The 24,373-nt window shown below is 43.1% G+C and overlaps 1 protein-coding gene across 8 annotated transcripts in view; it reads left to right on the plus strand.

The window, feature by feature from the left end:
• The window catches only part of MCC (MCC regulator of WNT signaling pathway), a 309,780-nt gene that overhangs the window by 86,356 nt on the left and 199,051 nt on the right, over positions 1 to 24,373 (plus strand). The window contains exon 1 of one of the 8 annotated variants that reach the window (XM_041748455.1): positions 14,461 to 14,567. The exons of the other annotated variants lie outside the window; for them this stretch is intronic. The gene's annotated coding sequence lies outside the window, so the exon portion shown is untranslated. Of the gene's footprint in view, positions 1 to 14,460; positions 14,568 to 24,373 lie in introns of those variants that run through there. 8 annotated transcript variants of the gene reach the window in all.

Consider the following 24,373-nt stretch of genomic DNA (forward strand, 5'->3'; position numbering starts at 1 on the left):
AAGGAGAAGGAAGGAGAAGCAGGCTCCCTGCTGAGAAGGCAGCTTGATGCAGGGCTCCTTCCCAGAATCCCGGATCATGACCTGAGCAGAAGGTAGACCCTTAACTGACTGAGCCCCCCAGGTGCCCCTGCATTTGTTCTAATACGAGGATCTTCCTAGAGTGACAACCGCTGACACCATAGTCACAACTGGGCCTTCCCAAACCTCAGGTGAACCATTTTCTTTCCTTCAGGACTGAGATGATCTCTTCCTGTGTGAGGCCTTCCACCAAAGCCTCCAGAATTTGTCCATAGTCACTTGCTTCTGTTAGGTACTATGCTAAAGACAAAGATGCAAAGGTAAACGGGTCCTGGTTCCTATCCTGGGATTCCTTATCCATAATAGGTATCAAGAGAGTACTCTGCACAAGGTTCTGTTCTAGTTCCCTTAAGTTGTTTGACATCTGATAGAGGAAAGAGGTATGCTACTAGGCATTTGTGTTCAGTATAGGTTTTACGACAGTAGCTTAAAGGAGAGGCACAGAGGAAATATCCAACCCAAACTTAAAGGCATGGATGCAGCTAGCCAAGTAAAGTGTGGGGGTGGGAGGGAAGATAGGAATTGTGTTCTGGATCGGGTGGAGGGTTTGTGTGCCGAGTCCAGGGGCAGGGTTGAGCATGGTGATTTGGAGGTACTGTGTTTCAGTATCGCTAAACCAGGGCCAGGTAGCTCTGTGACCTGGACTTTATCCTGATGGTAACGAGGAACCACTGACTGATATTTTTAAGAGGGCCCTGTATTGAAGCAGAGGTCTGAAAGATGTGCCTGGTTGCCAAGTGGAGCATGGCTTAAAAGGGGGAATGAGAGTAGAGGCAGAAAAAACCATCAGCAGGCTGAACTGATCCAGGTGAGAGTGGCCGGTGAACTGAGTGTTGAGCAGGGAAGTAGAAATTATACAGAATTTAGGTGCTGGAGTTGACACGGGTAGTGGGATAGACAAAGTAGGAGGACTCAAGGCACAGAGCTGGCTTACTCCCTGATCTCAGGTGCATCTCTATTCTAGCACGTCACATTTTATTTTTAAGTGGTAATTTTTAGGTTATTGAGAAGCTTTTGAGCTTCTCAAGTTGGCCCAAAGCTATTCAGGGATGTTGCATGCATAGGGCAATGTGAGCATGCAAAGTAACTCGGTTAATGGCCATGGATTGACCAGAAAGTTCTGTGGACAGGGCCCACAAGAAGGGACCCCTGAGCACAGACCTTTGAGCACCAGGTGGTGTCTCCCCATCCTCCACTCTGGTGTCCTTTGTGGGCTTTGAGACCATGCCTGAGGGGATGAGCAGGGGGCATGTTTGGGCTTTGGCCACAACCCATGGCACTTGTCAGGGCTGCTTGGTGTGGCTTTGTGCTTTTGTGCACTCAAACCATGGTGCACAGCCTCGTGTTTAAAGTCTGGAATATGGAGACAGGGTGGGAGGAGGGACCCAGAGAGACAATACCTCTGCAAAAACTGCCAATCCAGCAAATTCTGACTTGGCTGCCTGGTTCCCTTGTGCTGTGTTTTGTGTGCGAAGGGGACTGGGGGGAATGAAAGATGTGTCCTGTGGGGGCGGGTGGGGGGAGCTTTGGCACTCAGCGGGCTGTGGGTATAAGCTGGTGTGTCCTCTTCTGAACAGAGTTGCCTCTGACGAGGGAGTTACACAACTGTGAGTGACCAAGGTAACAAAGGGAACTGGCAGGTCCACTGTGAGTGTGTGTGGAAGATAGCACGTGTCTGGAATTAGAAATTGATCTTCACTTTTTTCGTTGAGCAGTTTCAGAATGGGTGAGCCCAGTTATGGTGCTGTGCTGAATTATAGCTGTAATGTATACATGTAATGTATACAATGTAATGCTTCCCTCTGTGCCTTGGGAAGGACCCGCAGCCTGCTCCCTTGCTCTCTCTCGCTTGCTTGCTCTCGCTCACATGTGCTTGCTCTCTCACGCGTGCTCACTCTTGCACTCTCTCTCACATGCTCTCTCTCCCTCATTCGCTCCCCCTCTCTCGCTCTCTCCCCTCCCCCGCCCACTCTTTCTCAGCCTCTGGTGCCCCCTCTCTTGCCCAACTTGAGCCCCATCCAGACCACTGGCGGCCTGTTGGTCTAGCTAGCCTGTTGCCCTTAGTCAGGGGCCTGTGCATTCCTTGGGTGCCAGTATTCTCCCTGTGACTGAATCTTTTTATTGGGACACTGCCTGTCACCAACTGCCGGAGCGGTCATGGCAGTAACGAACATCCAGAATGCTGTGAGCATTTGCCCATGACGCTGTACACGTCACAGCGCTTCCATAATCAGCTTTAGCAGATTTTGTTCACTCTGCCTTCCAAGCACCCCTGTGCTGTGTAAGTCTTAGGGAGGGCAGTGTGCACATGCCGTGTCCTGTGTCAAAGCCCCGTGGCCTCCTGTCTTATCAGCTGGCCACCCTGAGCTCCCAAGGACTCTGATTTTTCTCATTTCTTCCCAGATCCGTGAGTTTGCTTCCTCACCGCCAGAAGATCCAGTAGGTGTGGGGTGCTCAGTAGGGAACAGAGACCCCAGGAAGAAGTGGCAAATTGGAACAGTGATGACCTGGCACATGAGAGCAGCAATTTCAGTTCCTGCAATCTTCTAGAAAAAAGTCTTGGTTAGGTTATTCTAAAACACAAGTCAAGGAACCTTTTCACTGAGAAGGAAGCCTCACAGAATAGGATTCTAAAATGCAGAAAAACCAGCACACTTCAGAAGGAAGGAGGAACATGGCAAACACAGAATATGTGTTTGGAAGGAATTAAAGATGAAAATGGTTAGCAACAATCAAAGGTAAAGACAAATCAGAATTGAGTGGGAAAGAGAAGCAGTAGCAGGAAGGAGGGTAAAGCTTGGAGCAAAATGGTTTTTTTTTAAGATTTTTTTTTTTTTAAAGCAACAGAGCAAACTGATGCCATAGAAATTATGCAACCTGCAAAGTACAAAAATGTGTCCCTCTGAGCTCCATGCACACGGGAACGGCATTCTGTCTAGTTTTGTGTTCTGTGCCTGGGATTCTGTACCTTGGCATTCAGTGTGTGTTGGTGCATGGTTAGTAGAAGGAACAGTTTATCGGAGTAACGGGCTGGGAGTTGGGAGAATGAAATTTCCAGTGGTGATAAATGGTCCCTGAACTGCTGGAGATTTTGTGTTTGAATAATGGCAAGCTACAAAAAAAAGATGGTTATATTTAGAGGCTTATATTTTTGTTGTATATGTATAACAACTGCATGCTAACATAGCAAAGCTGTCTGTAGGGTGGGATTCTTTTGGTTTTAAAAGCTTAGGCTACATGTAGCAGTTCAGTGCTTTCCAAGAATGGGATGAAGCCTTTTCTCTGGCCTTCCTGGGAGAGGACTCCGGTCATAGAGCTCTGCCTGATGGTGGCTGTCAGCAACAAATGCCCATGTTGAAAATATCTAAGGATTTAAGATTAGTGAGAAGGAAATGTGTACCATGCTGCTTGGTCAAGAAAGGGGTCTGGCTGGTCTTTCTTCCTTCCTTCCTTCCTTCCTTCCTTCCTTCCTTCCTTCCTTCCTTCCTTCCTTCTTTCTTTCTTTCTTTCTTTCTTTCTTTCTTTCTTTCTTTCTTTCTTTCTTTCTTTCTTTCTTTCTTCTCTTTCTTTCTCTCTCTCTCTTTCTCTCTTTCTTTCATTTTTTTTTAAATAAAGATTTTATTTATTCATGAGAGACACAGAGAGAGGCAGAGACCCAGGCATAGGGAGAAGCAGGCTCCCTGCCAGGATCCTGATGTCGAACTCAGTCCCAGGACCTCAGGATCACACCCTGAGCGGAAGGCAGACATTCAACCACTGAGCCACTCAGGTGTCCCAAGGTTCTGGCTTTTCTTGCCTTTTTGCATGTCTCTCTCTCTCTCTCTGAATTAATAAAGATAGATTATATATGTAATTTATGTACAAACATAATTTTATTTACTAATGTATTCTTATTGAGAGATCTAGTGAGGTGTTAGTTATCAAATACCCACCGGTTTTTAAATGCCAGACATTAGTAAACTGCACTTTACTAAGTAAGCTGTGATCATTTAGAATCTTCTAGCATCTTACAGACATTGTCTTAGAGAAAGTGTGTAGTAACTAAAGAATTGTAGATACTTTTTTTTTTCGTGTTCAGATTCTGATTTCAGTGAGAATCCATTGTAGTTTGCAGTTTCTACTTTTCAGGCATGTCATCCATAACTACTCCTGTTTTTCATGATTTTGAAAATTTGGTTTTTACAATACGTTTGTTTCTAATACAACCTCTTCATTCATGTGGAATGATTCAAGAGGATAGATGAGGGATAGAAGTTTCATTCCTTCATCCCAGTGTAAGCGCAGACTCCTACTAATCCTGCCACATATGCAGACACTTCATTGCCTAAGTAGGCATGAAACAGTCACCATGTCTGTCCTCTGAACTTACAGATGCCCTGACAATACTTTATGTGAAAAGTTACTATGGAGCAAATGTGACTTTTCTGGGAGCAGAATCCTGTGAACCTAGTTGTGATCCAATGGTGAGAAGCCTCCAAGCCAGTGGCCATATGCAGGATTGTTCTAGAACTGAGAGGTGGGCACACAGGGCAAGGCTGGGCTTATCAGATTCCCTGGTCTTGTTTGTCCTCAGGTGGAGTGGCTTCCCACACTTCCAGCGCATCCGCACAGCTCACACACCACTAATCTTACCAATGAGAAATCTTCCCTGACCTCTGCTGAAATATCCGTCAGCGTTGACAGAGAGGTGAAAAGCTGAAAGTAGCTGCCTCTGCAGTGATACCTTTTGATGAGCAACTTGGAATGCTAGCCTCACATTTCTGGAGTATGGGAGTGTGTATGCCTTGTTAGTGTGGGTCCTGGCCCTTAGGGCTAGATTGAAACTCTACTCCTTTGGTCGGTGCTAAACTGCTTTAAATTATTGTTCTTACAGCTCTTCCCTCGCTGGAAATTAATTTCATCATTCAGGGAGCTGTCCTAGTACCAGTCCACCTTGGTTTCTCCTCATTCCTGGTTCACTCAGGTCAGGTGTTTTCTTTTTGCTTGAATAGTTTTCGTGTTCATGTACCCCTAGACGTACAGTTCACTTTCACCTCAGCAAATTCCACCTTCAGATTCCTCACCACGCTTGTCTTCCTAATTCCTGATGCCTTCCTGAATCCCAGCCACATGAAGTTTGGAGACATAAATTCATCAGATACACTGGTGGACTCATATCAGTTTAGGTTTTATATGTATGTTGTGTGGGGTGTGTGTTAGTCTTATATTCCTTGTATTCCAGACTAAAATAGAAGTTTTATGATTAGGGCCTCCTATGCATTTTCTAAACTACTCCCATTTGGATTTAGTAGAGCACCAAACTCTAATAGGTGCTAGATGAATATTTAAGAGAGAGATTTGGGGAGGAGGAAGAGATGATACAGGCAAATTATGGGAAGGTATATATTTAGATGCTCTCTAATGCCTGGCCAGTGTTATTTGTCTGTGGGAAAAAATGTCTATTTTATTGTTGAGGGCTTAACACTTCACTCATTCTAGCTACAGCTTTGTCACCACATTCCCTGTCCTAATTTATCCCTCTTTTAATCCCAAAGTATGTGTTACAAGGGCCTACTGAATGTACTAGGTTGTGGTGGTGGCTGTAATAAAAAGAAAAAAAAAACAAGTACTTGACCATATGTCCTTTAAGTCAGGTGGAGGCTGTATCTTACAAATCTTTTTTTTTTAAGTTTTTAATTTTAATTCCAGTATAGTTAACATATAGTGTTATTTTAGCTTCAGGTGTATAAAATAGTGATTCAACAATTCTGTACATTACTCAGTGTTCATCATGTTACATGTACTCTTAATCCTCATCACCTATTTCAACCATTTCCCACCACCCCCCTCCCCTCTGGTAACCACAAATTTGTTCTCTATAGTTAAGAGTCTGTTTCTTGATTTGTCTCTTTCTCTTTTTTTCTTTTGCTCATTTGTTTTGTTTCTTAAATTCCTCATATGGGTGAAATCATATGGTATTTGTCTTATTTTGACATATTTCACTTAGCATTATACTCTCTAGATCTATCCATGCTGTTGCAAATGGCAAGATTTCCTTCTTTCTTTCTTTCTTTTTTTTTTTTACAATAGAGTATTTTTTTTTTTAGAGACTTTATTTATTTATGAGAGATACAGAAAGGGAGAGAGAGAAGGAATGGCAGAGACATAGGCAGAAGGAGAAGCAGGCTCCCTGCAGGGAGCCTGACATGGGACTCCATCCCGGGTCTCCAGGATCAGGCCCTGGGCTGAAGGCGGTGCTAAACCACTGAGCCATCTGGGCTGCCCTCATTCTTATTTTATGGCGAATACTCCATCATATATAAATACATACGTACACACACACACACACACACACATCTTCGTTATCCATTTATCTATCAATGGACACATGGGCTGATTATGTAATTTGGCTATTGTATATAATGCTGCTATAAACACAGGGGTGCATATATCCTTTTGATTTAGTGTTTTTGTATTATTTGGGTAAATACCCAGTAATGCAATTACTGGATTGTATGGTAATTCTATTTTTAATTTTTTGAGGAACCTCCATACTCTTTTTTCCACAGTGGCCGCACCATTGTACAAATTCTCACCAACAGCATACAAGGATTTCTTTTTCTCAACATCCTTGCTCACACCTGTGGTTTCTGTTTTTGGTTTTAGCCACACTGACTGGTGTAAGGTGATATCTCATTGTGGCTTTGATTTGTTTTTCCCTGACGATGAGTGGTGTTGAGCATCTTTTCATGTGTCTATTTGCCATCTATATATATTCTTTGGAGAAATGTCTGATCATGTCTTCTGCCTATTTTTTAATTGGATTATTTGTTTTCTGGGTGTTGAATCTTATAAGTTCTTTATCTATTTTAGATATTAGCCCTTTATCGGATATGTCATTTGCAAATATCTTCTCCCATTCAGTTAGTTGTTGTCTTTTAGCCTTGCTGATTGTTTCCTTTGCTGTGCAGAAGCTTTTAATTTTGATGTAGCCCCAGTAGTTTATTTTTGCTTTTATTTCCCTTGCCTCAGGAAACATATCTAAAAAAAATATTGCTATAGCCAATGTCAGAGAAAGTACTGCTTGTACTCTCTTCTAGGATTATTATTATTTCAGGTGTCACATTTAAGTCCTTAATCCATTTTGAGTTTATTTTTGTGTATGGTGTAAGAAAGTGGTTGGCTTCATCCTTCTGCATATAGCTGACCAGTTTTCCCAACACCGTTTATTGAAGAAACTGTCTTTTCCCATTGGTTATTCTTCCTGCTTTGTCGAAGATTAATTGACCATATAATTGAGGGTTTATTTCTTGGTTTTCTGTTGCATTGATCTTTGTGTCTGTTTTTATGCCAGAACCGTACTGTTTTGATCACTACAGCTTTGTAATATAACTTAAAGACTGGAATTGTTATGCCTCCAGTTTTATTTTTCTTTTTCAAGATTGCTTTTGGTGGGGATCCCTGGGTGGCTCAGTGGTTTAGCGCTGCCTTCAGCCCAGGTTGTGATCCTGGAGTCCCGGGATCGAGTCCCACGTCGGGCTCCTTGCATGGAGCCTGCTTCTCCCTCTGCCTGTGTCTCTGCCTCTCTCCTTCTGTGTGTCTCTCATGAATAAATAAGTAAAATCTTAAAAAAAAAAGATTGCTTTTGGCTATTTGGGGTCTTTTATGGTTCCATGTAAACTTTAGGATTGCTTGTTCTAGTTCTGTGATAAATGCTGTTGATCTTTTTTTTTTTTTAAGATAGTTTATTTATTTATTTATTTATTTATTTATTTATTTATTTATTTATTTATGAGAGAGACAGAGACACAGAGACCAGGGATCCCCAGGGATCCTCAATGCTGTTGATCTTATATCTTACAAATCTTATCACTGCTGACAGAGATGGCTTTAAGTATGGACACATATTTATAGCAAAAATGAAACAGTTTTTAGACACATTCATTTACAAATTTAACAAAAGCATCCACTACTCCCCACTTCTACTTTGTGTGTGTGCGTGTGTGTGTGTGCCAGCTAGACTTAGTGTTTATGTGCTCCCCCACCCCCGAAAGAATAGATAAGATGAATATGGAACCTAACCAAAATATGATATCCCAAGAAGTAGATGATTCTATATAGGAATAGCCGTGGAAAGAGCGTGTTAGTAGGATCAGGTGACACCAGGAGTTATAGTCTAATGTTTGAAAGCAGCTCCTTTTCTGTTCTGAGTGCAGTAGTGGCTTTGAATGAGAAAAACATATCTTGCTTTTTGCTTGACAATTTAATATAAAACTGTTTTCCCAGAAGAAATTTCTGTACTGAGCCTTTATATTAAAATTATTGAAGCCATAAAGGTAGGCATGTACCCAAAGCCTAAAGGAAATCAGGATAGGTCTAAAATAACTATAGACATTCTGTCATCTTTCTATTTCCTTTGTAATCTTTATGGGCTCTGTTTGGGGAAACCCAGTGGAATTGCCTTACCCACAGTCTGATGTTTTCTTGTGTTGCTTAGGCAGAGCATGGCTGATTGGGAGCCATTGATATATGGCGATCAGGAACAATAATATTTTGGGAATGAAAATAATTTTTGAAGCCTTACTTCCTCTACTTCTAAAGCATTTTTAATAGGTTTGTTCTTTATGACTTGAGGTAAACATGTCAGGTAATCCCTAAAATCTGAATGAATTCTGTATCCATGACTTAATGAATGTCTTAGACATCAGTCTTGAGATGTAAGAGCCTGTCAGGAAAACCCAGACCCTTGATACAGAAAATAATCTTGTTCTGTTAGATATACAGCTTCTGTAAAAACCCTGGTTATAAGAGGTGACGTTAGGGAAGGTATCTTAAGAGGCAGTCTGTATCAATCCACTTTTTAAAGTTTTTTAGGATCTGTCCCTGGATAAAATTAGATCACTATAGGATATGGATGTAGTACACTGCATCCCTTAACCCTCACAGAATGATTTCAGAATCTGACCTCGATTTTAAGCCTCTGAATTTTATAGTGAGTTATATTAAATAGGAGCATTAAGAAACACATGTCTGTATTTTCGTGGCCATGTTAGTGACATTGTGTTTGGGTAATACAGTTGGGATCTCTGTAATTCTTCAAGCAAGAGATGTATCTTTAAAGAGCTGAATCTTTTAAGAAATAGATGTTCTTACTTTTTAATGTGGTGCTCTTATTAGCTAAAATTTCTGTGACTTCCCCTTTGTCTCAGTTTCTAATAAACTTTAAAAGGAAGGTGTTCTCTTCTTCACAGCAGTTGTATTTGTCTGTTATGGTTAAGAAACTTGTGGGTCGTTTTTTCTCCATTCTTTTTCACCTCACATTTCAGATGAGAATGAAAATCTTATCCTATTTCAAAGAATCAAGTTGAAGAAAGTTGCAAAGGTCATTATCCAAAGGACCTGGTCCCTCATTTTTTTTTTTTTTTTTAATACAGGGCAGCAGCCTGAGACAGATGCGAACCATCTGGGAGGCAGATATAAATAGCTTCTGGGTGTTGCTGAAAGGTGATAGTTTTCCTTCTGCATAAGATTAAGGAACTTTGTGAAAAGGAGTTAATCTTGGCCATTGGGATAAAGGACTGATAGATGCCAACGTCCTTACTCATAAAGTTGGCATTGCAAAAGATTGATGTGAATTATCCAACTTAAGAGTTATCATACTTTGTGACTTTGTTTTGTCTTTAGTAGCACAACCTTTTAAAAAAATTCATAGGCTAGCCCTTTTTGGCCACATCTTCGTTTCATCCACATTAGCTCCTTTGGATACCAGGAGCAGGTGAATTGAAAGGTTTAAATGGAGACGAAGTTATAATCATATAATCATAGTACAAAGTGGAAACTGTGGGATTATTATCTACATTACCTTTGGTAAGCAAATATTGCCTATGAGTAAGCAAGGTAAATTCTCTCCTTCAAATGGAAGGTGAAGTTCAAACATGACTGAAGTCTCAAACATCTTAGGTTCCACCTCGCTTATGAGAGGCCCCCAGGCCCCACTAGCTCCCGCTGGATGCCTTTTTGTTGCACTTAGGGCCCCTGGCGAGCCATTGGCGGGGGTCCTCCAGACTTAAACCTACCAGAGCATCAGCTGGATCAAAGCGACTCTGAATATTGAGGCAAATGCTAGGATCCTCATTCAGCTGGCCATTCGAATGTGAAGCTCTGCAGGGGTGGGGGGGTGGGAGAAGCATTTTTTGTATAGCTAACAAAAATCATTGTGTTGAGGTTCTTTTTATAAGTGTATTGTCTCTTAAGCTGTTACCACTGGCTTGGATTAGAATAGACCACAGCTATGCCTCATTTTCACCCAGTAGGTATAATTCTGAACAGTTGTGAGCATAACTCTTATATATGAACTCATATTTTAAGTATTCTAGGGAAATCCTTTATTCGAGGGAGCCTTGCTGAGAATCATTTTGTAAAGCACTGTGCTCACAGTAAGCACTGGATAACTACATGGATGGACAGATGAAAAGAAGGATCCTTTTGTATGAACAACCCTTTGATCAGAGCCATTGTCTATGATTCAGTTTCTCTAGAAACTCTGTCTCCCAAACGGAGTATGGATGTCGCTGGGCCCTGCTCCAGTAATGACCTTTGTATGACTATCATCATACTGTGTTAATGTTGATTAAAACAGAGTATACTTTCTGAATGCTTACCCTGAACCAGGCCCTATACTAAACTCTTTCATCTATTAGCTACTTTGATCCTCCAGGCAAGTCCATGAGATGAGAAAACCAGAGTTTAAAGATGCTTGGCCATGGCTTGCCACATTCACGTACCTGGTAAATGTTCAAATGTGAGTCTGACCCCAAAGCTTCTAACCCCTGAAGACATGTCTTTGTTACCCGTGTGTGTGTCCACTAGTTGCTAGCCCTCTGCAAATCTGAGCTCTGTTCCACGCACCTTTGTCCCACTGTGCCTGGTATATAGTAGGCTCCTAATGTGGATGAATGGAGAAGGAAGGACCAAGATTGTGGTTGGAGGACTTGGGTCCAACTCTGGTTCTGGCACCAGATAAATCATTTAACCTCCAGAGCACCACGTAAATTAGGGAACTAATCCCTGCCCTCCCTGTATCATAGAGCTGTTGTGAAGGTCAGATGAGAAAGAGCTTATGGAAACCAGAAGGAGCTATTTAGGAAGGATTCATAGACTAATTACCTAATTTACCTATTTTATAAATTCAAAACAGTTCAAGGCTAGGGTTCCTCAGAGCACCTGAAAGATTTAAATATTTGGAAAATGATTAAGGAAAGTATAGGGGGACTAAGATTTTAATCAAGCAGGAGGAGAAAGTGCTTTAATATAATTCAAAGCCTCATAGTGTATATACACATATTGGCAAATGAACAAACAATATGAATCCTGTTAGGTGACAAAAAAGCATCCCAGGACACTGAGTGGGGAGTCTGGGGACCAGGGTGCTCAGTAGAGCTTGGATGCTACCTTTCCCAAGGAACTGCCTTCATTTTGCGGCCAGGCCTCAGTTTCCCTATCTGTAAAATGAGATATTTGGATCAAATGACTCCAGGCTACAGTGATCTGTCATTCTAAACTTGGGTGTCTGGGGCAATCCTGGAGGACTGAGTTAGTTGTTCAGTTGTGTGGTTGTTCATGCTAGATGCTAGCACAGTGTTTGCTACCAGCTTCTGGCCTTTCTCCAGGCTGGCAAAAGGGCTGGATAGACCTTCACAGGCTGAGACAACAGAGAGGACCATCCCTGTGGTATCCTTCAGGTATCCCATAGAATGGTGCTGGATTCCACAGCTAGTCTGTGTATCGCATCAAATTAGGTTCCTCATTAACACCTTTAGCTCTATGTCAGTGGTCTTATTTGGGAGAATGTTCTATTCCCCTTGATACCCCTAATCCATCAATTTGAAACTGTTCAATTTCCCTTATTTAAAGCAAGTACAGTTTTTTTCTTAGGGTACAATATAAAAATGTTCTTTAAGACTTTTCTTTCAACCTTAGAACTATTTATACTCCTTAAAAACTTCAAGCTTTCAAGACTGATAAGAATGTGCCCTGTGATAGCATCTTGGGTTTTGTCATATTTATTTTCAAGCACATTGTTTAAACCTTTGTGTTGACACTGGCAGGTACACAGAGCAGGAATGACAATCCACATTTTACAAATGGCCTAAAAGGGGAAGGAAAGCACAGGGCACAAGGGACAGGGTGAGCTGGGGCTCAGGCTTTGTCTCCTTTATCCTGTTTAGTCCACCTTCTGAATGATGCAAGGCCACATTCATGGACCTGACAATGCAGGCTGCAGGTCATGCTCTTGTGACAGCTGAGAATATGAAGCCTCAGATCTCAGACTCCTTGCATACAGGCCTGGGGCTGGTGGCTATTCTGCAAACCCCTTCTTCTGATTCTTAGGGCTGGTCTTCTCACTACCTCGTTGATTTTCATTCAGCACTTCCCGTAAAAGCTTCAGACAGCACCTTCATCTCACCAGCATAAAACACATCAGGTTTTAGGGACTCATTGAGGAAAATGCTAGTAAAGCAAGAATCAGGAGAAGGGAAAAGAAGAAAACAACCAGCACTTGGACGGCCTGTCTCCTTATCCAAGAGTGGTAAGCAACCCTTATGGTGGAAACGCCTTCTACTTTGTCTATAAAACCCTAAACCCACCCCAGTCTCTCTGCTTCAGCTTTGTCATGCATTTAGGGAAAAGTTAACAGACATTTCCAGTTTTCATGCTAAGGACTTGTATATTTTTTTCTATTGCGAATTTGCATTTATCAGTTGCTTATATGTAAGACTTCAAAATGGATTCAATTTAGTTTCCCAAATTAACCCACCTTGAATTCGAGATCTAATATCCAACCAAATGCAAAAGACATTATGATCAGAAAGTAGTTGAAATTAGCTTACCTTCTGGTAACAATTGTCAGATAGCAAGCAAGCACCTTTGGGATGATTCTCCCACTTAATTTCTCCTTAATTTCTTGATGGCCGTGCTCTCTGCTCCCATTTTCCTGTCAAGGAGGGCTGTCTCTGCAGAGACAGCCCACAGTTGCTCTCTCCCCCGCCTGGCATTTCTCCTCTGTGGGCTTCGCTGCGAACCCTCAGAACTGCCCAACTAGTTGGAACAGAGACTTGAATAAACTTCAAGTATTTCAGTGGTAAAAGTAAATCTTTATTTGGTGCATATTTTTTATTTCAGTGTATTTCTGAGGAAAAGAGGTTGGATTTTGGTTAGCTATCATCACAGTTTTAAAACTAAAAACCTTTGTGTTCAAGATCAGTAAGTAGAGCTTCTCTGAGGAAGAGAGCTCTGTGTGCACTGGGCTTCATCTGCTGAGCTGGCTTCATAACTTAACATTGAGTGCTGGAAAAATCCTTCATGACTACTTTATATATGGCCTAGCATTCCTATTCTTACACGTAATGCTGATTAAACTGTTCTTACAAAATCTCAGGACTGCCTCTCCAGGCACGTATGTTAGTGGTTCTCTGGGAATACCCAGTGATCTCTCTGATGGTTCATAGGCTCTGAGCTTATCCCCCTTATTTATCTTATCTGCTTAGAAAGGCTGTGGAAGAGAGACCAGTGTTCTCTGCCAGCCATCATATTTCAAAAACAGGATAAAAATTGCTGCAAAAGATGAGGAAGTAGAGAGGATAGGTCTGTAGTGTATTTGGTTCCCTGGCACTTTCTCTCAGGTTTAGTTTCATTTACCTCTGTTAAGGAGCAGTTTCAACTAGATTGACTAGGAACCGATATTTGTAATTATTTTAGTCCTCTTAACTGTACTATAGTTAGTCTAGATTATCTGAGAATAAAATGCCATGTTGCTTTGCCTTGGACCTACTGGCCAAGAAATCTAATAGCAAAACCCATACATCTGGTATTTTTTGAGCTCATCTTACCCTGGCATTTCATATGCAGCCTTTATTTGTAAGCTTTTGATTTGGTGGTAGTGGTGATATGTATAGCAATGATACTCTACCATCAAAAACCTAAGAACGATTTTTATCACTGCATCTGCGTAAAATCCAGCCGACTTTTCTCATCCCGGTGTGTGAATTTTCTCATCACCTGGTTGTGTGGTTGAATATTGGTTGCTGAGTTGCTTTGTTAAAGCCACAGACTTTGGAAGTGAAATCATAACACCCAAGTGATCCCGGCTTCTGTCAATTCTTCTGTAAATAGCATGTGCCTGGGGAGTATTGTCTGGCCCCTGGGGAAGGTCAGCAAAGTGGTTGTGAGACAGGGTAATCTGGTCTGGGTCATGCTGAAAGCTCTTATTGATATGGGGTTAGTCTCGGTGGATAGAACACACTGTCACATGGTCATCGCTGTGATTGAGAGGAGTGAGATGGGAGGCCACTGGGGGGAAGGGGATGCTGCTGAGTCACTGAGTTCATTAAAAGGCTACTGCATGGCCAGGCAGCAAGACCAATGCCTGGACTGTGCTGCCACCACACCCACACTTCTGGGTTGGTTAAGACTCCACTCCATGCCAGGCAAGGACAAGAGCACTTGACAAGGTAGGAACCCAAGAAGCTGATCTCTCTCACTGGGCCCATATATCTCTCACACAGCCCAGAGCCCCTGGACATATTCATGGGGGTGGAAGAGTGAGACCCCAGCTGGATTGCGGGACCTCAGCCTCTGGTTTTTCCTGAGGGCAGGCTTCTCTGTGCAGATGCAAACGAGGCTAGCACTAAAAGATTTCCTGCCTTGGTGGCTCAAAAGTTCTGAAAGGGAAAAGAGGAACTTGTGTATGTGTTACAAGTAGCAAGCAGTCAAAAATACTATTTCTCCAGATTGGGCATAATTTAAAGTCACATTTAAACTTGGCAGTGAGCACTTGTTGTTTGAGTGGGGGAAAAACATGGTTGAGAATGTTAAATCATTGTTCTGTCATGTGTGCCATACAGTTAGTCTGGAGCTTCTTCTATACTACTAGAAAAAGTACAAAAATGACCAACTTTTGTCTGCATCAGGGGAAGTGGAGTCTGTTTAGAGTGGGGGCAGTGAGGACAAGTCATAATCTAATAAATGTGTCTCACCTCTCTTAGAAAAAGAGGATAGTTTTCTGATCTTTGCCTTAAATTTTGTTTGCAGCCTTATTCCAGTATGTATGAGTGTGTGCCTTATGCTAGATGGACGTGGCGGGTATGTTTCTGTGACCCTACCACATACACTGTAGGTGTATCTGAACGACTGCTAATAAATGAACGTGTCTAGAAAAGGAACTATAAAGATGAGTCTAGAGACCAGTTGTATGTGTATGTTGTCAATAAACACTGAAAATTGGTGGTGGCTGGAGAATGCCTTTCAAAGTAAACTCTGAATGATGGAACTCCTCACTGTCCATTATGAATCCTGGAGAATTGATTTTGGCAAATCTTGATTAAAAAATGGCTGCTTGGACTAGGGGAGTCTTTTTTGTAAGAAGTCATTTCCCCCTGAAGGTCTCTGTGCATTCAGGTAGAAAATAGGAGTTGCTTTATTTTTTTCAATTTCTTTCTTCTTCATCCCTTCCCTTCTTTCCCTTTTGCAAAGTTGAACATTGAGTTCTTTTCATCTCAAGTTGTTAAGAGGTGTCTAAGGCAAGGAAGGCAGACAGCAGATGTTTGGTGGCTTTGGTGAATGGGGAATTAGTAACGGAGTCTAGATATAGGTTGTGCAGGGTCTGGGAAGAAAGAACGCTTGTTTTGGTGCAAGAAAAGTTTGCTGTTTAATTGGTTGTGTTGGCAGCCAGTAAGGATTGGGAAGGCAAGAGAGCAAAGATGAAGAGAACCGGGTGTGTGTGTGGGGGGAGTCATTCCTTGCTCCTGTCATCTCTTTCCTCTTTCCTGGCTTGAGTATAGCCTGTCTGGCGTGTTGCTTGGATGACCCATCAGGAAATCACTTCATTCCTGGCTCCCCTGGTCTCAATTAGCTTGAGTGTAAAAACTTACTTGATTTAATCTGTCCCTCCAGCAGAATAAGACTTTCCCTTTTTAGAGAGAAAGGAATGTGTGTCTTGGGCATTATGGACCTCTATTAAACTAACCTTCCTGCATAATTAAATTACTTACTTTGAAGTGAAGGAACACCTAAATATTAAGGGTTGAAGTGGGATCCAGAACATGGTTTAAATATTTCTTTCAAATTTTAATAGAAGTTTTAAAAAGGAGAATGTCGAAAGTATCAACTGGGGAGAAAAACAAAACGTAATTAGTTCTTGAGTTTTGTAAGTCACCAGCAAGGTGACCAAATGAGGCTTCATTTAACTTGGGGCCCTTGGTTTATGGAAGGTGGAATTCTAGATTGCAGTGGGCCATTCATTTCTAAGTCTAGATCTGAACATCTGTGATGGCAGATTAATTTTAGAGGGATAGATGTAATGGCTCAAAATAAGAGTTTAAAGATTTATTTATTTATTTGAGAGAGAGTGTGTGTACACAGACAAGTGAGTGGGGGGAGAGAGAGAGAGAGAATCCCAAGCAGACTCCCCACTGAGTATGGAGCCTAACATGGGGCTTGATCTCACAACCCTGAGATCGTGACCTGATCTGAAGCCAAGAACTGGAGGCTTAACCGATTGAGCCATGCAAAATAAGAATGTAAGTTTGATCTCAAACTGCCATACTCCAAATAATCTGCAGATTATCCATTACAGAAGATGAATTGCTTATGTACTGCATGGTTAAGTTCGTTTGTGCTGAAGAAATGCACACTGAAAGATTTAGCCTGACAAACGTCCACTCCCTCTCTTGGCTTTATGGAGGACAGCACTGGTTCCCCACCTGGTAAGGGGTCTTCAGATCTCATCCCTGGACATGGCCAGATAGCTGTGGGTAATATCTAGCTTCAAATGCCTTCATTCTTCTGTCTTTCGAATTCCTCTTTGTTTTTGTGAATTGACCCTCTTGCTTATGAGGTTGACTAGATTTCTTTTTTCTTTTTCTTTTTTTTTTTAAGGATTTTATTCTTTTGAGACCGAGAGAGCATACTTGAGAGAGAGCAAGAGAGAGAGAGAGAGAGTGAGAACACAAGTGGGGGACGACCAGAGAGAGAGGGAGAAGCAGACCCCCCCACTGAGCAGGGAGCCCGAAATAGGGCTTAACGCCAGGGCCCTGAGCACATAACGTGAACCGAAGGAAAATGCTTAACCAAGTGGCCACCCAGGTGCCCCCCTTTTTCATTTCTTAAGTTTTATCTAACATTACTATTATATTTGAAAAAAGTAAGCTTTCTACATCATCTCAGTTTGCTCTGTAGACCCAAGGTCTAGACTGAGCGGAGCTGAGAAGCTAAGGATGGGAGAACATTTCTCTCAGTTGAACCACTGGGTTTTGGTGTTGGAAGGAACCCTGTTAGCCCTTCCTTTGTAGTCTTCTCTGTTCTAGTGGGAAAGGGATCTGTGGAGACACATACGGTGATGCATTCTTAGAGCAACAGGTATTTCACTGTGAAGTTGTTATCTTGATGCGGGGCTGCTCTCCTGCACTTTCCCTGGATGGCTTTCTTCAAACGAGATACCCCTTCCCATTGCTCTGAACTGCTTCCACCAAGGCTGTGCTTGTAGGAGATCAGCTTTCCTTCCTGAGTTCAAGTTCATGGTAGTGATCGCCCACAGTCTATGCATTTGTGATGATATTCTAGCTCCCTTTTATTCTTTCCTATTGGGTTTAAAACCCTTCTGTTTATTTTATTTTATTTTTTAAAAAATATTTATTTATTCATGAGAGACACAGGGAGAGAGAGAAAGAGAGAGGCAGAGACATAGGCAGAGGGAGAAGCAGGCTCCACGCAGGGAGCCTGATGTGGAACTCGATCCCGGGACTCCAGGATCACGCCCTGGGCTGAAGGCAGGCGCCAAACCGCTGAGCCACCCAAGGATCCCCCCCTTCTGTTTATTTATTCCACTTCCACTCTAGCTAGGTTCTAAGTTTTACCTAAGTGTCTTTCTCTACTTCCCAAATTTCACATTAAAACTGTTCACCTTAAAACAAAACAAAACAAAACAGTTCATCATGTCAGTTTGTCGTTGCAAAATTTTTTTTCACCCAAGTTCGGGAGCTGCCCTTTCTCCCCTGTTAGGGGGTCCTTATTCCTAGTGCCTTATATACTGCCTCAAAAATAAAAATTGTGGGCAGCCCAGGTAGTTCAGTGGTAGTTCAGCCCAGGTAGTTCAGTGCCGCCTTCGGTCCAGGGCCTGCCTGATCCTGGAGACCCGGGATTGAGTCCCGCGTCGGGCTTCCTGCATGGAGCCTGCTTCTCCCTCTGCCAGTGTCTCTGCCTCTCTTTCTCTCTGTGTCTCTCATGAATAAATAAAAATCTTAAAAAATTTTTTAAAAATCGTGTTTTGCATTGTCACAAATGTTGTTGCAATCCGTGTCCACCTTATCCTTAAAAATCCATGACCTTCACCTGGAGGAAGGCAGGAAAAGACTCCCTCGGGCTTCAGGACTGCCCTCAGAATGTCCAGGAAGTTTTAATGGTTGTTCCTGTATAAAAAAGCAGATGAGGAGAGGAGAGAAGAGGGTAGGGTCAGTGTTGGCAAGCTCTCGCATCCTTCTCTGTACTATGGGTCATTTTCTTCAGGAAGTCTGCATCTTTGGGGAGTCATAATCTCATCTGCAGGGATCTCCAGCTCCCCACTCCTCGAATTCCCCTGGATCTGCCCTGAGACCCTCTTGTGGCTCTGGATGCAGTCCCTGCTCTGTAGGGCTGTAGCCTCACTTCCTTCACTCTTAGCCTGCTTGTGACTCATGTTAGATAATGAATCCCTTCAAGAACCTGAAAGCTGCAAACCTTCCTCCTAGAGGAAAATGCACATGTTCAATTTATGTCCAGTTTCAGGGGATTCAGCATATCCCACTCAAGGTGTGGGCACTCTGGGTGAAGGATCCAGTGCATGAGCCATACACATTGTTGCTTTGAAACTTGGCAATTTCTTTTTACTGCAGTCTGTATTACAGATTGTTCTGCATGCTTTGTGGTTTTTTTTTTAAATTTTTTTTTATTTATTTATGATAGTCACAGAGAGAGAGAGAGAGAGAGAGAGAGAGAGAGAGAGAGGCAGAGACACAGGCAGAGGGAGAAGCAGGCTCCCTGCACCGGGAGCCCGACGTGGGATTTGATCCCGGGTCTCCAGGATCGCGCCCGGGGCCAAAGGCAGGCGCCAAACTGCTGCGCCACACAGGGATCCCTGTGGTTTCATTTATAATGTACTTTTGGCCTTGGTGCATGCAGTTGGGTTAATCACAGTTCATATCACCCTCATTACTGGTCCACACAGGGCCTTCCTCTGTCACTTTTATTTTTGTATAACAACCAACCCTGTGAGCCTACCCCCAACTCAGAAGCAAGAGCTTGGCCATATTAACCTCACCTGAGCAGTCCCGCCTACTCTAGCTGGCATCGCCTGCCTAATCTTAAACCAATTATTGCCTGGCTTTTTTCAGAAATAATTTTGTCACATTTCTACATCTATTTTTTCTTTTTTTTTTAAAAGATTTTATTCATTTATTTATGAGAGACATAGAGAGGCAGAGATATAGGCAGAGGGAGAAGCACGCTCCCTGCAAGGAGCTTGATGCAGGACTCAATCCCAGGACCCCGGGATCACGACCTGAGCTGAAGGTAGATGCTCAACCACTGAGCCACCCAGGCGCCCCATATCTATACATTTCTAAAGGGCCAGCTGGATACAGTTTCAGTTCCTAACTCCTCTCAAGAAAACTGTAAGGTCTCTGAGGTTTTTAAATCTAATATGTTAAATATATTTTAATATTTAAAGGAATTAACATATTTTAATATAAAATATTTTAGTATTTAGTTTCAAATATCTGAGTGCCCACTAAGTGTTAGGTACTGAATGGCAGGGGAAGGTGGAAGTAAAATGACAGCCCTCATGTGTGTCACTCAGCTCGGGAAGAAGATGCTAGAACCCTTTAGGCTCAAATAATTACACCAACAGAGACATAAATCAAACCATCTCCTGTGGGTAATGCCATTTCTGTACATGGTAGGAGACCTGTTTTTAGTCAGATGTATACATATTATGAGCAAGAAAATCTGCAGTGCCCCCACTTCCCTTGGATTTGAATTCCTGTCGGCTCTCAGCGTGGCCAGCAAGCCCCTCCTTCCATCCTCACACCTGTGCTGTACCTCCAGCTCACATGGCATTTGGTGACATGCCTTCATCTTCTCCTCACATGACTTTCCTTCCCCTCTCTTTCCACTTAGGTTTATAGAAGATGACATAGTGTGGTACAAAAAGCACAGGCCTTGGTGTCGGTGAACTTGGATTCAAGTCCCAACTTCCTGACTCTGGACCTTGAGCAGATGACTTAATGCCTTCCCCTCTCCTTCTTGAGGGCAAAGTGATGATAGTAGTAACTCCCTCATAAGGTGTGCTATGAGGAGTGAATGAAATCAGTGCCCTGAAGTCAAAGAAAACACATAAGACACAATAAGTTTTCAATAGTTCAGGCTATTTCTAATTGTTTGGGGCTGCCATGGTACAAGAGATAGCAGAAGGTGAAAATGATGAGAGAGGTGGGCTTTGTCAGGTGCAGTGTGAGACATTAAACTTCTGCATGCTAGAAGGGGCCTAATAAGAGCTGTTTTTGATAAGAAAGAAGCCAGTCACAGTGACCTCCAGCCCAGGGCACCCTTCTTCAAAAAGTCTAAAGTCCTGTTTCCACAGTATCAACATGGGTTACCATTTCCTGTTCCTGTTACTACATGGATGTGTTATGTGTCCAGAACTAGGGCTCAAGTTTTCTGAAGGTAGAGACTGTGTCTTTTATTGTCAGTGTTCCACACAGGATGGCACCCTTCATAAATAGTTGCAAAGAAAATCAGTGGAGGTTCTAGACCACTGGCCCCAACCAAGACTGGAACCCATAGACATGCTTCTGTTTGCCCACAGATATTTTTTTAAGTTAGCATTGGTAAGTAGCCCTCTCATATCAAAATACTTCACTTAAAAATCCAGATTTTTGGATTTTCTTACAGAATTGTCTAGCAACATAACATCCACATTCCCATCTGGCTGTGAATGCTGATGTTGAGAAGCACATACCCAGTGGTAAGCAGGGCCTGCCTTCTCCAGTCTGTCAGGGACCTCACTGTTCCTTAATGTTCACCTGGCCTGCCTCCCTTATCTCTCATCTGTCTGACCTCCTGGGCACTGGAGTTTGTTACCCTATCTCCAGTGTATAACAGGGAGGAAGGTTAGACATCCATTTAGTACTGCTTCTAAGACCTGACACTGGGTCCTGGGGCAGGGCAAGGAAGATGGGCATGAAGAACAGGATGAGTTGATACATAGCTGTATCCACAGGAGGACAGGTGGTTCATGTGCAGGTGTGACTGCAGTGGGAGATGGCATGTGCCCAGTGAGTGGGAAAGGACAGAGTTGGACAGAGGGGTGTCTGCTTCTGGGGGTCTCAGGAATGAGACTTAGCTCTTTAAGGATGACACTTTGCTGTTTCGGGGGAGAAAATGCCCTTCTCTCTGGAGGGAGTGACATATGCAGGAAAAGACAGCTGTGTCTTGACCAGTTTGACCCACACATGGAGGAGCAGAGGGAGCTGGAAAGGGAGGAGGGATCAGACGAGTGACCTTGAAGGCCAGACAGTGGCATTTGGAAATAGGCACTAGGGAATCACTGTAGATTTTTGAGAATATTGTGATCAAAGGAGCTTGAGAAATGAACATTCTTTTCAGTTGTCAGCAAACAAATGTGACATGTGTCACTTCATGTGCTTGGGTTTTACAAAAGGAGCCCTCTGTATGCTGGTTAATTTTGCCCAAGTGCTATTTCTGTAGTTGGTGCTGCTGCCATCAGGTGACCAGTGGTACCTGCAAACATGAGGTAGGAGCGACAGGTAGGTCGCTGGTCTTCAGGTGTGGGTAATGGAGGAAAAGCAGGAATAGCCCACAAAACATGCTTTCGGGGAAAGATAAGAAATATTACCTAAGCTTTGGTTATTATTCTTAGAAAAGAATGATTAGAGGAGGAATTCTTAGGTGTATAAGTATTGATGGAAGCAAATCTCAATTAGTCTGTAGACCTCAGTGTACAAATTGGCCCCACAAACAGGTAGAAATGCACATGTATGTGTGACTAAAGAGCATAAACTCTGGGAAAGTGGATCCCAAGCTATTAAGTGGTTTCCTATGAACAACAGAATTTGCTCTTACTTTATGTATCTCTGTATAGTTTGAATTGGTAACAATGAGTAAAATACACACAGATACAGGATTTGACAACAGACATGTTTCCTTTATGGAAAGAATTTAGACAGACTAGGGAAAATACTTCCAACAAATATGTTACTATCCTCAGATACGGTAGAAACATCTGGTATGCTGAAGAATCCCTAGAATTTGTGAATGTTACCTTACAAGGGTAAAAGGGACTTGGCCTATATGTTTAAGAATCTTGAGATAGGGTCACCTGGATGGTTCAGTGGTTGAGCATCTGCCGTTGGCTCAGGGCATGATACTGGGTCCTGGGATCGAGTCCTACATCAGGCTCCCTGTGAGGAGCCTGCTTCTGCCTCTGCCTCTGCCTCTGCCTGTGTCTCTGCCTCTCTCTGTCTCTCATGAATAAATAAATTAAATCCTGAGATGGAAGTGTTATCCTGGATCACCTGATGGCCCTAATATAATGAAAAGGGTCTTTATAAGAGGGAGGCTGGAAGATGGAAGTGGAAAGAGAGAGATGTGATGAGGAAAGCAGAGGGCCAGAGTCCGAACAATCTGAAGAGTGAGGCTGGTGGCTTTGAAGATGGAAGAAGGGCCCCGAGCCAAGGAATGCCAGCAGCCAGCAGAAAGCAGGAGAGGAAGGGACTCTACCCTAGCCACTCTGGTTGGATCCCAGTCCTGCAGACACCTGGATTTTGGCCCAGTAAAACCATTTCAGATTCTTGACCCCCAGAACTATAACATAGTAAATGTGTGGTTAGAGCAGCGATGGGAAACTAAGAGTCTGAATGAATGAGAAACTCCCCTGCTGTCACTCAGCAAGTGCTTCTGTGTCCAGTCCATGTCATGTGTCATCTCTCCTGAGCCCTCACAAACCTGTGGGGAAGGTGGTATAATTCTTATTTGCAAGCAAGTGAAGTATAAGGTTTAAATTGTATGTCACACAGTTAGTGTCAGAGCTAGGATCCTCTCTAGTCCACATGACCCCACAGCCCATGCATATGTGTCTTTAAACTGTACCTCTTCAGAGTTACATGCAAAGGACATGCTAAATTGTAAGCAGTGGTTGGGGTACAAGTGATTTTTTCTGCTTCTAGGGTTTTATTTTTTTTTTAAGTTAAAAATTTTCTAAGGAGAATATATAATCTTCCAGAGGTGGGTGAAATACTGGTCCTTTGCCTCTTACAGTTTATCATCAGTGACAACAAAGCCTCCCAGAGAATGTTTTTCTTCTGGATTAGAAACCCTCTCTGAAGTGGGGTTCAAAGTGTGCTTTGATCTAATAGTGTCGCCTTATCAAAACATTGCCAGGTTTTGTCCTGGGTGACTCTCAGCTGTGGGGTTGTGTTCAGGGCCAGGTGAGTGGGTGCCATGGTGATGGTGGGGTGCAGATGGCAGGGCACGTGGCCCAGGGCCTAAGCTAATGGGGAATGTGCACCACCAGGGACTTGGCACCAGCAGGCTGCTCGGCTTAGTTGCTCTTCTGTAATCAGTTGTGTCACTTTACTGTCACATGCAACTAAAACTCAAAAAGAAAAAAGTCACCCCATCCTTAGCTTTGTGACTTTGCTTCCTTTCTGTTCTTCTTCATGTACGCAGAGGTGCAGCTCAAGCAAAAGTGCTGCTGATGATAGGGAGGTAATCTCTGCCTGCATCACTGTGAGATCAGAGTCCCCATGGTTGTTATCTCCACATCCCATGGGTCCCCTTTTCCCCCTGACTGCCAGCCTTCCTTTTTCCAGCTGAGGTGACAGCCTGTCTCTGGGGACACAAGGCCCAGCAGTAAGGCCTTCTGGGTGCTCTCCAGATGCTGTGACGTCATGCTCTGGGACCAGCCTGTTTCCCCACAGTGCAATCTAGAACAGGGTCTCACCAGGATCAGTGCTTCTGCAGGGGTCAGGGCCAGAAAGAGAGGGGTTTAAAAAAGGCAGAAGGAGAGGTTAGTGGCAGGAGCAGAGCCGACTGGGTATGGGCTGCAAGGTTTGGAAGCTGACTGGGAGGCTGAGTGGGTGGAGAATGCGGTGAGCACCTCAAGGAATTCTCGAAACCCGAGAGGTCAGGAGAACTAAGGTTAGGAAAATGTGTGACCATCTGTTGTGGAAGCTGATAGGGGCATGCCAGCCTTCGTAACCCTCTC

The sequence above is a fragment of the Vulpes lagopus genome, chromosome 3 (assembly GCF_018345385.1).
Source record: "Vulpes lagopus strain Blue_001 chromosome 3, ASM1834538v1, whole genome shotgun sequence".
In the NCBI taxonomy this organism is placed as follows: Eukaryota; Metazoa; Chordata; class Mammalia; order Carnivora; family Canidae; genus Vulpes; species Vulpes lagopus.